This window comes from Dinoponera quadriceps, unplaced genomic scaffold (genome assembly GCF_001313825.1).
Source record: "Dinoponera quadriceps isolate SergipeBrazil2010 unplaced genomic scaffold, ASM131382v1 scaffold809, whole genome shotgun sequence".
In the NCBI taxonomy this organism is placed as follows: domain Eukaryota; kingdom Metazoa; phylum Arthropoda; class Insecta; order Hymenoptera; family Formicidae; genus Dinoponera; species Dinoponera quadriceps.
This window is the reverse complement of record NW_014554917.1, coordinates 101267-112179: the sequence shown is the minus strand read 5'-3', so window position 1 is coordinate 112179 and position 10913 is coordinate 101267. Positions and strand designations below refer to the sequence as shown.

At 35.2% G+C, this 10913-nt stretch overlaps 1 pseudogene; it reads left to right on the top strand.

Annotated features, from left to right (window-relative positions):
- Positions 1 to 6163: 6163 nt before the first annotated feature.
- On the top strand, positions 6164 to 7176 carry LOC106742653 (annotated as a pseudogene).
- Positions 7177 to 10913: the final 3737 nt, after the last annotated feature.

The window sequence follows — 10913 nt, the reverse complement described above, 5'->3', positions numbered from 1 at the left end:
CAATGTGGTTTTTAAAGTACCAGTTTTTCAATCAATATTATTTCTCCTGTTTTAGAAATTTAATCGATAAAGAATTTGTTCAGAAAAAAAAAATACCGTTTTTAGTTTTTCAAAATTTTACGATGCAAAATCGTGCCAAAATAAAAAAGATCTTTTTTTCATCACTGCATATTTCATAATAAACAAATTGTTTTGCGATCTTGAATATCTCATTCTTTCCTTGAAACCATGTACAAACTATTAGGTTGGTGCAAATGAAATGGCCGTTTTCAGTGTTTTGAATTTCCCACCCCTATAGATTACTTTTCTTTCATACAGAGGACGGTGTATATATATTGTGTGAAAAGTACATGATCCACATGTGGTTTAGCGCACATAACTTTATTTCTATATTGTACTGTTAGTCATAGAAGTTTGCATTAACGCCGTGATGGAAAATAGAGAAATTCGTATAATTTACTTATACGAGTTCAAACTTGGTCATACTGCAGCCGAAGCAACGCGTAACATTCATACTGCATTTGGTGAAGGTACTGTAAGTGAAAGAACGACGAGATGTTGATTTGAAAAATTTCGTTCTGGGGACACAAACCTCGACAATTTGTCTCGCGGGCACGCACTTTCCGTCATTGATGACGTCGTTTTGAAGGAGATGGTTGAAACAGATCCAAGGTTAACAGTCTGAAAGATTGTCAAAAGATTCGAAGTCGATCATTCAACTGCCGTCCGATATTTAAACAAGTTGGGAAAAACGAAAAAGTTGGATAAATGGGTCCTCCATGAAATTATAGAGACAGACAAATTGAGACGTTTGGAGATCTGCATTTCTTTGCGGTTGCGACAGAATACAGATGAAATTTTACACAGGATTGTGACTTGTGATGAAAAATGGATTTTGTAGGACAATCACCGACNTAAGTGAAAGAACGACGAGATGTTGATTTGAAAAATTTCGTTCTGGGGACACAAACCTCGACAATTTGTCTCGCGGGCACGCACTTTCCGTCATTGATGACGTCGTTTTGAAGGAGATGGTTGAAACAGATCCAAGGTTAACAGTCTGAAAGATTGTCAAAAGATTCGAAGTCGATCATTCAACTGCCGTCCGATATTTAAACAAGTTGGGAAAAACGAAAAAGTTGGATAAATGGGTCCTCCATGAAATTATAGAGACAGACAAATTGAGACGTTTGGAGATCTGCATTTCTTTGCGGTTGCGACAGAATACAGATGAAATTTTACACAGGATTGTGACTTGTGATGAAAAATGGATTTTGTAGGACAATCACCGACGTTCTGCGCAGTGGTTAGATACGAATGAGGCTCCAAAATACATTCCAAAATTGAATCTTCACCTCAAGAAAATGATGGTGTCTGTATGGTGGTCTAGCAAAGGTATCGTTCATTATTCATTTACCAAACAAGGTGAGGTTATAAATTCTGATAAGTACTGTCAGGAAATTGCCACCATGCAAAAACTGTGCGCTCAACAGCCAACATTGGTCAACAGACACGGTATGTTGCACGATAACGCTAAACCACAAATTGCAAAACAAACCCGTTCAAAAACTCGCCGAGTGAACATTGAAGTTCTCCTTCACCCTCCCTATTCTCTAGACATCTCACCAACAGATTATTATCTTTTCAAGCATCTGAATGCGTTTTTGACAAAAATTTCAATGAAGAAAGAAATGTGAAAAATGCATTTAAGGAGTTTATCGATTCACGCTCTCTAGATTTTTTTAGAAACTGCATTGATGCATTTGGATCACGTTGGCAGAAGTGTATTGAAGTAGGTGGAAGCTATTTTGATTAATTATGTAAGTTTTAAATTTTAAAAATACAAGTTTCAACTTTATATTTATAAACGGCCATTTCATTTGCACCAACCTAATATTATTAAAACGTAAATATAATTATATTTAGTAATTTATAACAAATGATTTATCGCACCGCTCTTTTCCCGTGTTTAAATATCCAGTGTCTCCTTAACGAAGTCTTGTGTACGTTATCGTATTTTATATTTCGTCATTGTCGCTTACTATTTCGGATCTTTCCTGAAATTATTGACTTGCGAGTGGATGGACGGATAAGCCGCTAATTTTATTCGAAGACTCGCGCTACCGGGGAATGTCAATGGAAATTTTATCTCGGAAATGATAGGGCTGCTGTCGCGAAGAAACGAACCATCGTTGATTCCGTTATAAACTTTCGGATATGACGGATAATGCAAGCACCGGTGTGTACCATTTGTATTTCGTTCCTCGTCGCTTCGGTCGTCACACAGAAATTATGACTAATAGTTCCGCGCAAGATGATCCTGTATTTCTAACTTCCAACGTGACTTGTCCACCGTGCGGCGTTACGCCTCGGTGCGACATGATTAATTCCAATGTCGGTATCCCGACGGCTGTCTCTGCAGGAAAATCCGTACGATTCGGTCCCCGCCATCAGGGAAAATCTATTTGCACACAGGCACAAACAAACAACTCTTGCTTCGCTGGAGATCCTGCCTCGCCTCTTCGGTTTCTCAGAGCCGATGATATACGTTACATCATCAACCGAGATGCGGTTCTCTCGCGCGATATTATTGATTGACAGGAAGATCTCACAATCGTGCTAAAAGTTGGATGACGCTCTGATAATTAGCAACTACATATCCCGGAGAATAAGTCTCTGTGAACAACTTTTCCGTGTTCGCATCTCGTGTGACTTGATGCGCGACTTATCCGCCTTAAAGGTCCTCAAATAAAAGTCTGGACATCTTCGACTTCTTACTGATTGGATTACTTCCTTATTTAATCAATAATGACAAAATTGAGGGTTGTCAAATAAAAGTACTCTATGAGGAACAAGTTGTTATTCTAAGATGAGGAATAAATATACAGAAAATTACGATAAATATTCGGAAATTCTATTCTACCAAAAAGTTCGCGTTTTCTTATAATAATCAATTAAACAAGTTATAGAAAAATATTTGTATAAGTTTTAAGGATGGGTCATGCGATTTTTTGAGGAATAAGAAGTTTGAGGTTCTCTAGTTATTAACATTTAAATATTTCGTCTTACTAAATTGATGAATTTATTTTATATTATAATAGACCCTGAAAAAAAAATTAGTAAAGGCTTCTACGTAAGGTTCGGGATCTAAACTTTGGAATTATTCCGTCTTCAGAAGTTTTGTCTATCCATCGGCACTTCAGTTATTAACATGTTCCAAGGGACATTCTTGACTTCTTGACATTCTCGAGCTTTTACCATTTTTCTTACTGCAAAAGGAGTTGCAGTGTGGAATAGGAGGGTTTTACCCCCTGATCCCCGGGGATCCCCTGGGATCCCCAGTCGACGGCGTGCTCATTATTGTTCAAACATTTGCGTTGTTTGAAAACACGAGAATTAAACCCCTTGGTAAGATTCAAACGTCAATATCTAAAAAATTTCAAATTTCTTTTTCCCCAAAAATCTCATGTCTCCTCTTTAAAACTTATGCAAGTCCTTAAAACTTATACAAAAATCTGTTCATAACTTATTTTGTTGATTACTACAAAAAACGCAATTTTTGGTGGTATTTCCAAACATTTACTGATATTTATAACTATAATCATCATAGTGAAAGAGTTATAGTCAAGAGAACCATTTTTTCAGTAAATATTACTGTAGTATCAGTAATAATAATCTTATATATATATTGCTACTATTATTTTTGCAATTAAAACCATAAAAAGGGTATAATTAAAGAGGCCGAAAATAACTATAATTTCTCTCAATGTACGTTAATAGGTTTATCGAGAATGTTTATTATATTCGGACAGACTTACATTAATATAAACTAATTTAACTTGCAATAAATGCGAATTAACTTCCTATCAGTTCGCTTATTCAGAGGAGAAAAAGAAAAAAACTGAACGCCATCTTTCTTCCTTATTCTCTCCTTCTACGACTATAGCGACACGCTTCTGAGGAAGAAGAAGAGAAGTTTCTTTCAAATTTGAACATTCTGGTCCCCTTGTACTATTTAGTTCAACAATTAGGTAACTTCTTAATCTTTATTTATAGGCAAGAATGCTTCATTTTTTACTGCTCGTTTGTAATTTTCTAGAAATTACACTACAAATCCCGTTTTTACCGGATATAAGTCTGTAATTCGTCCTACGGACCAATGTTAAGGTAGAATGTTATCTTTCCTTAGTATGACTAAATCTCCAACTTTTAGTTCAGATCTTTTATCATTTTTCTATTTGGTATGCTGCGTTTCGTTTAAATATTTATTCGTTTAAATACTTATTGTTCAATCGATTCCAAAAATCACGCTTAATTTTTTTTTGCCACTGTAAGAATCTATTAGTGGAAGTATTTTTTAAAGTCGACGAAAGTATTCCGCTAATTAAAAAATGACTTGGAATTAAGACGTTTAAATCCGACCTGAATCCGATGACAGGGATGTCAGTGACGTAGAATTTAATACTACTTCGATTTTTATAATTAAAGTGTTGAATTATTCAAACGTATAAAGTGTATTTTTGGCTATGCGATGCAAATGATGGTTAAAAGACCGAACTGTGGTCTCCCAAATTCCTCTAAAATGGGGGAGAATATGGGTAAATGTGGAAGAATTTCCACCTAACTTCTTGTTTATTTAACCATCTTGTCGTCGTCTCCGTATTACTATTAGGTTGGCAAGGATAAAATTTGTAGTTAATAATATTGCCAACTGTAACAGTTTATTATTTGACATTGGCTTAATATATTACCGTTCTGTTTTTTTTTTGTTGGAAAGTTAACACATCACTCAATAAGTCTCTGGTCTAGCTAAGAAAAACAAATTTCTTTTTAGAAATTCGACTTTATTCGTCAACATACTCTCCTTCAAGAGTGATACATTCATTCCAACGCTCCTCTAACTTTTCGATTGCCTTTTTTGTAGAACGATTTGTCTTTGCTCTCAAAATAGGCCTCAGTTTTGGCAATCACTTCTTCATTTGAGCCAAATTTCTTTCCCTGTAGCATCTTTTTGATGTCTGCAAAAAGTCAGTAGTCATTGGGGGTTAGATCTGGAGAGTACGGTGGGTGGGGAAGCAATTCGAAGCGTAATTCATTCAATTTAACCATCGTTTTCATCGACTTGTGACACGGGACTTTGTCTTGGTGAAACAGCACTTTTTTCTTTTGCATGTAAGGCTGTTTTTTCTTTATTTTTACACTCAATCGATCCAATAATGCCATGTAATATTCGCTATTGATAGTTTTACCTTTCTCAAGGTAGTCGATGAACAAAATACCATGCGCGTTCCAAAATACGGATGCCATAACCTTGCCAGCTGACTTTTGAGTTTTTGGTCGCTTTGGACGACTTTTACCGGCTGCTGTCCACTCAGCTGACGATTTTTTAAATTCAGGTGTGTAGTAGTGGATCCATGTTTCATCCATTGTCACATACCGACGCAAGAAATCCTTTTTATCTCGCTTGAACAGCTCCAAACAGCGCTCTGAATCGTCGACGCGTTGTTGTTTTTGGTCCGGTGTAAGCAAACGCGGCACCCACTTCGAAAGCAACTTACGCATGCTCAAATTTTCGTGTAAAATTGTAAACACACTACCTTCTGATATCTTTAAGGTGTCAGCTATCTCACGCAACTTCACTTTACTGTCTTTCAAAACTATTTTGTGGACTTTTTTAATGTCTTCCGGAACAACTGACGATTTTGGGCGACCAGAGCGTTCAGCATCATCGGTGTTTGTACGACCGCGTTTAAATTTAGCATACCAGTCAATAATAGTTGATTTCCCTGGTGCAGAGTCTCCATAACGCTTATCAAGCCACTGTTTGGCTTCAACAATATTTTTCTCTATCAAAAAACAATGTTTAATCAACATACGAAATTCTTTTTTATCTATTGTTTTGAAAATTACAAAACTGGGGTCACTAAACCACTGTAATCTGTAAACTAATTATCAGAATGTCATGAAATTTTGACATATATTTTGACATCGTTTGAAGGATGCTACTATCTAGAAATCATATGGGTCTGTCAACAGTGTTGCCATATATGTGTCAGACCGGAGACTTATTGAGTGATGTGTTACATATCTCGCCTGTTTAAAGAAATCATTGTAAGCTCTAAAAAATATTAAAACCTTTTTTTAAAAATTAATTTTGTTGAAAATGGAACGGTCGGAAATTCGCACTATTATGAAGTATGAGTTCTTACGTGGAACTACTGCATCGCAGACCGCGCGAAACGTTACTAGTGTATTTGGCTCTAGTGTTACTACACAGCAGACAGTATCAAATTGGTTCGCGAAATTTCGTACAGGTAACTTTGACCTCACAAATGAGCCACGCGGTCGCCCAGAATCAAAGATCAATAATGACGAACTAAGGGTCACCGTTGAGTCTGACCCATTTCAGAGTGCCTATGAATTATCGTTGAAGTTTGGTGTTAGCAAACACCATTATTAACTCATTTAACTCAAATCGGTAAAGTGAAAAATTTGAATAAGTGGATTGAACACTTGAATTGAATGAAAAACAGAAACAAAAGCGTTTGGAAGCTTGCTTGATGTTGCTTTCTCGTTACAAATCTGATCCATTTTTGAATCGAATTGTCACTTCTGATGAGAAATGGATTCCAATATGACAATCGCAAACATTCAGCACAGTGGTTGGACAAGGATGAATCACCAAAACACACTCCAAAGCGCAATATTCATGAAAAGAAGCTGATGGTGAGTGTTTGGTGGTCTAGCGCAGGTGTGATCCATTATGATTTCATGAAACCTGGCTCATCGATCACAGCAGAAATATACTGCAATCAACTGGACGAAATGATGCAAAAACAGCTTAGATTGGTCAACAGATCGACTCCTATTTTATCGCATGATAACGCTAGACCACACACTGCACAAATGAATGTGGCAAAACTACAGGAATTGGAGTTGGAACTTCTTCATCATCCTCCATACTCACCAGACCTAGCCCCCACTGACTACCACTTCTTCCGCAATTTGGACAACTTTTTAATAGGAAAACAATTTAATTCCGACAGTACTGTAAAACTTGCCTTCCAGGAATTCATTGACTCTCGTCCGCCAGGATTTTATACCACCGGCTTGAACAACCTGCCGCTTAAATGGCAAATGTGTATAGACAATATGGGTGCATATTTTCATGAATAAAATAATTCCTTATATTTGTAAGTTATCAACCAATCTTTTCTACATATTTCATTTTTAATATCCTGATATTAGTATTCACTATCTCGTAGAGTTTTTGTAACTTATTTTTTGCGCCTATAAAATTCATAGCGTTGTCCCGAATATCATATTTGATTTACTTCTGTGAAAAAAATGTTTTGAGTGCGGCTAAAAATGTTTCCGTTGTCAAATTACTAACGAGTTCTGGATGAATTGTTTTTGAAGATAAATATACAAATGTGAAAACGTAAACCTTAATCCTACCGATATTTCTTCTCTTTTATCTAAAAAAGATCGCAGTAATCTACGTCTAAGTTTATAAAAGACTTTGAACATTCAAATCTGTCTCTAGGCAAATGACTTATTACATAGTCTATTATTTGAAGCCTTACCTTGAAGCAGATTATGCATTTGCGGATTATTCTCTTAATTTGGTGTTTACCGTGAATTAGTCAAAAATTCTGTCTGATATGATACAAGGTCGCTTGAGGTTCAGCATGTAATTGTGAATAATGAGCATGTCTGATGATTAAATCAGTTACAAAATGTTTTTCCGGCAGTATGATTTGGTGTTTTTGCTTATAATTCAAATTTGAATGCTCAACTTTCCAACGCGCATAATTCCTATAGTGTCCAAAAAATAATGCAAAGAAGTAAGTTTGCTATCGCTTTTAAACTCTTCCCCTCTTTCCTATGTAAATGCCTCGATTTGTACGCATTTAATAACAATAAACATTGTTCTCTTTAATTCTGAATTGGACAGATTTCCCTGTACTTTATTCTTAGTACGACAATTGTTTATGAATCTAGAACACTATGTCGCAACTCTCCGAAGTATAACGATTGAAGAAAATTGTCGTAACATGTCGAAGCTCCTCTCCATCATCAGACTGACTATTATTCGTTGCTTAGGAATTTCTGTCAGAATGCGAATGATTTCTGGTCATGTATCTTCATTTCCTCCAAGTCATAAAAGTCCCTCAAACCAGAGCTATTATTAGCGAGATTCGAAGAATAGGCTCTCCTTGATACTAAGTCTGCAAGATTGTCTCCTGATGAAAAGAAGTCTTTTGATATCTCCATTCGTAATACGTCGAAATTTCCTGTATGACAGCAACATGATTTGGAGTTATCTTGTCTGGCCACATGTCTCACTCAATTCCATTTCAGAGTGCTGATGCACATAGTTACATCTTCTGCTTGTGTCATTCTCCTGATATCTTCGTTTCTGATATGATCTGTCAGACTCACACCTACCATAATTCTCTCAATCGTTTGCTGAACTGTTCTTAGTTTGTTGATTTGACTGTTAAGGTCACACTTTCCATCCCGTAAATCATCACAGATAGAATGCAAGAATTGAATACTTTCCTCTTCAGATTAATTGGTGTTCGTGGGTTTCTTAACACATTCACAACCAATAACATAATCCTACATTATTTCAAAATATTTAGCTGAGACTTTTGAAAATTGTGTGCGATGCTCAGCTAAGGATTTCGCCTTAAAACCGCCGATTGTGAATGTGTTAAGTTTCACATTGCAGTAAATTCATTATATTCTTCTCTAAAAAAATATATTTAATAAATTTAAGCAGCTCTATCAATTTTAATATTGCTAGTAATTATTCATCAATTTTTTCAACATACGTTTATAATATTTAATTTTTTAAATTTTAAACAAATGATTATAAATATCATATCCAAAAACAATGTTTTTTATATTTATATACAATATATATAAATATAAAAAACATTTAAATAGCAAAATTTCGTATTCACGGTATTCAGCTATAGACTTTTGGAAATTATATGCAATGTTCAGCTAAACGTCTCGCCCTACAACTGCAGGTCGCGAATATATTAATACTGAATTTAATTTTCTTGTAGCAACCCAAGTCATACGTGTCCTTAAAATTTCGGCGGTATGATTTTCCTTGCCTAATTTTAACATTTACCCCAAATAGATGTATTTATTTACTTTCTCTATAACTTCTCCCTCGATTATTACTTTTGCTGTTTCTACAGTTACAATTTTGGTTTTGTTCAAATTTACTATTAAGCCTCTTTAGACGTTTTCATGAGTTCTGATAACATTTTTTTTAGTTCCTTCAAGCTGCTGCTTATTAAGAGAATGGCATCCGTAAAACGGAGATAGTTTAAGAGCCTTCCATTAATATTAATTCCTTTTTGATCCCAATCAAACCTCTTGAAGTTGTCTTCCATAGCAAAGGTAAAAAGCTTGGGAGATATAACGTCTCCCTGCCTTACACCCCGTTTAATAAGGATTTTCTGTGTAATCAGTTCTTCATCTATTTTAACTTGTAGTGTTGCATATTCGTATATGTATTCAATAAGGTTCTTGTATCTTGTATCTATTCTGGCATGGTTCATTGTTTCAAAAAATGGCCCATAGTTCAATGAAATCGAACGCTTTGTTGTAATCCATAAATACCAGTTATAGTGGTACGTTATATTCATTGCACTTTTCTATTAGTAAACGCATGGTTTGCTGATAGTCCATTGTGCTGCACCTTTTTCGGAAGTCTGCCTGTTCAACAGGTTAGTATTCATAGTTTGTTAGTCAATTGATTGGTGATGATTTTGCTGAACAGTTTACAAAGGTGTGGTAATAGACTTATTGGGCGATAGTTGTCTATTTTACATTTGTCCCCTTTTTTATATATTAGGACGACTTGAGCATTGCACCACGTTTCCGGCATCTTTCCCTCTGCAAGAAATTTGTTTAAAAGAATTTTCATTGAATCCACTGTGACCGTTCCTCTTAGCTTCAGCATTTCTGCCGTAATTCCATTCTCATTTGGAACCCGACTTTTTTTAATTAATTCAAAGCTTGTAGTATCTTGCTTGCGCTTATTTCTGGCATATCTTTAGAGTCCACGTTTTCGACGTTTGCAAGTTTTATGCCTTTTGTTTTCGAAGCTATTAACGAATAGAGTTTTTTATAGTTGACTTTTTTTTAGAAATTTTCAGTTATTTCTGCTATTTCGTCTTTTCCTTGACTCAGTCCTTCCCTTGAATTTCTCGGTTGGTGTTTCTTTGTGCTTCCAATATCACTCGATCTTCTTAACACTTTCATATTTTTATTATTTTCAACTACTTGGTTTATTAATTCAGTGTTATAGCCTCTGATGTCTTCCCGGATTTTTTTTCCTTGTGTTTTTATTTAGATCAATATTTTTTGGTGAACTTCTATCCATTATTTTTCGTTGTTCAATCATCCTTTGTGTTTCGTTTTTTAATTTGCTTTGTTTTTGTTTGTGAACATATTGTTTTAGTTACTGTTTGTATATCGTTTCTTATTTTCCTCTCTAGACTATTGATGTCAAGATTTTGCAAGTTCTGTATTTGCATTAGTTTCTTTTTTAATCTTGTTTGGTATTTGTCTATATTTTTTCCAGTTCTGCGGCTGTTAGAAATCGCTGAAAGCATATTAGTTTTTTTTCCATTTCATCCCTGTGTTAATATTTACTGTTGCTCTCAATAGTCTGTGGTCACTATCCATTTTAAATCTGTTCAATACTGATACATCGGTTATAGCATGCTTTCTATTTGTCACTACGTAGTGTATTTCATTTTTAGAATCTGGTTTCTAGAATCTGGGCTTTTCCACGTTCCATCTTCTTTGTTCTGGTTTCTTGAAGAAATTCATATAGTATAACTTCTAGTTCTGGAGGTAGTTCAATAAGAATTTTCCTCGTT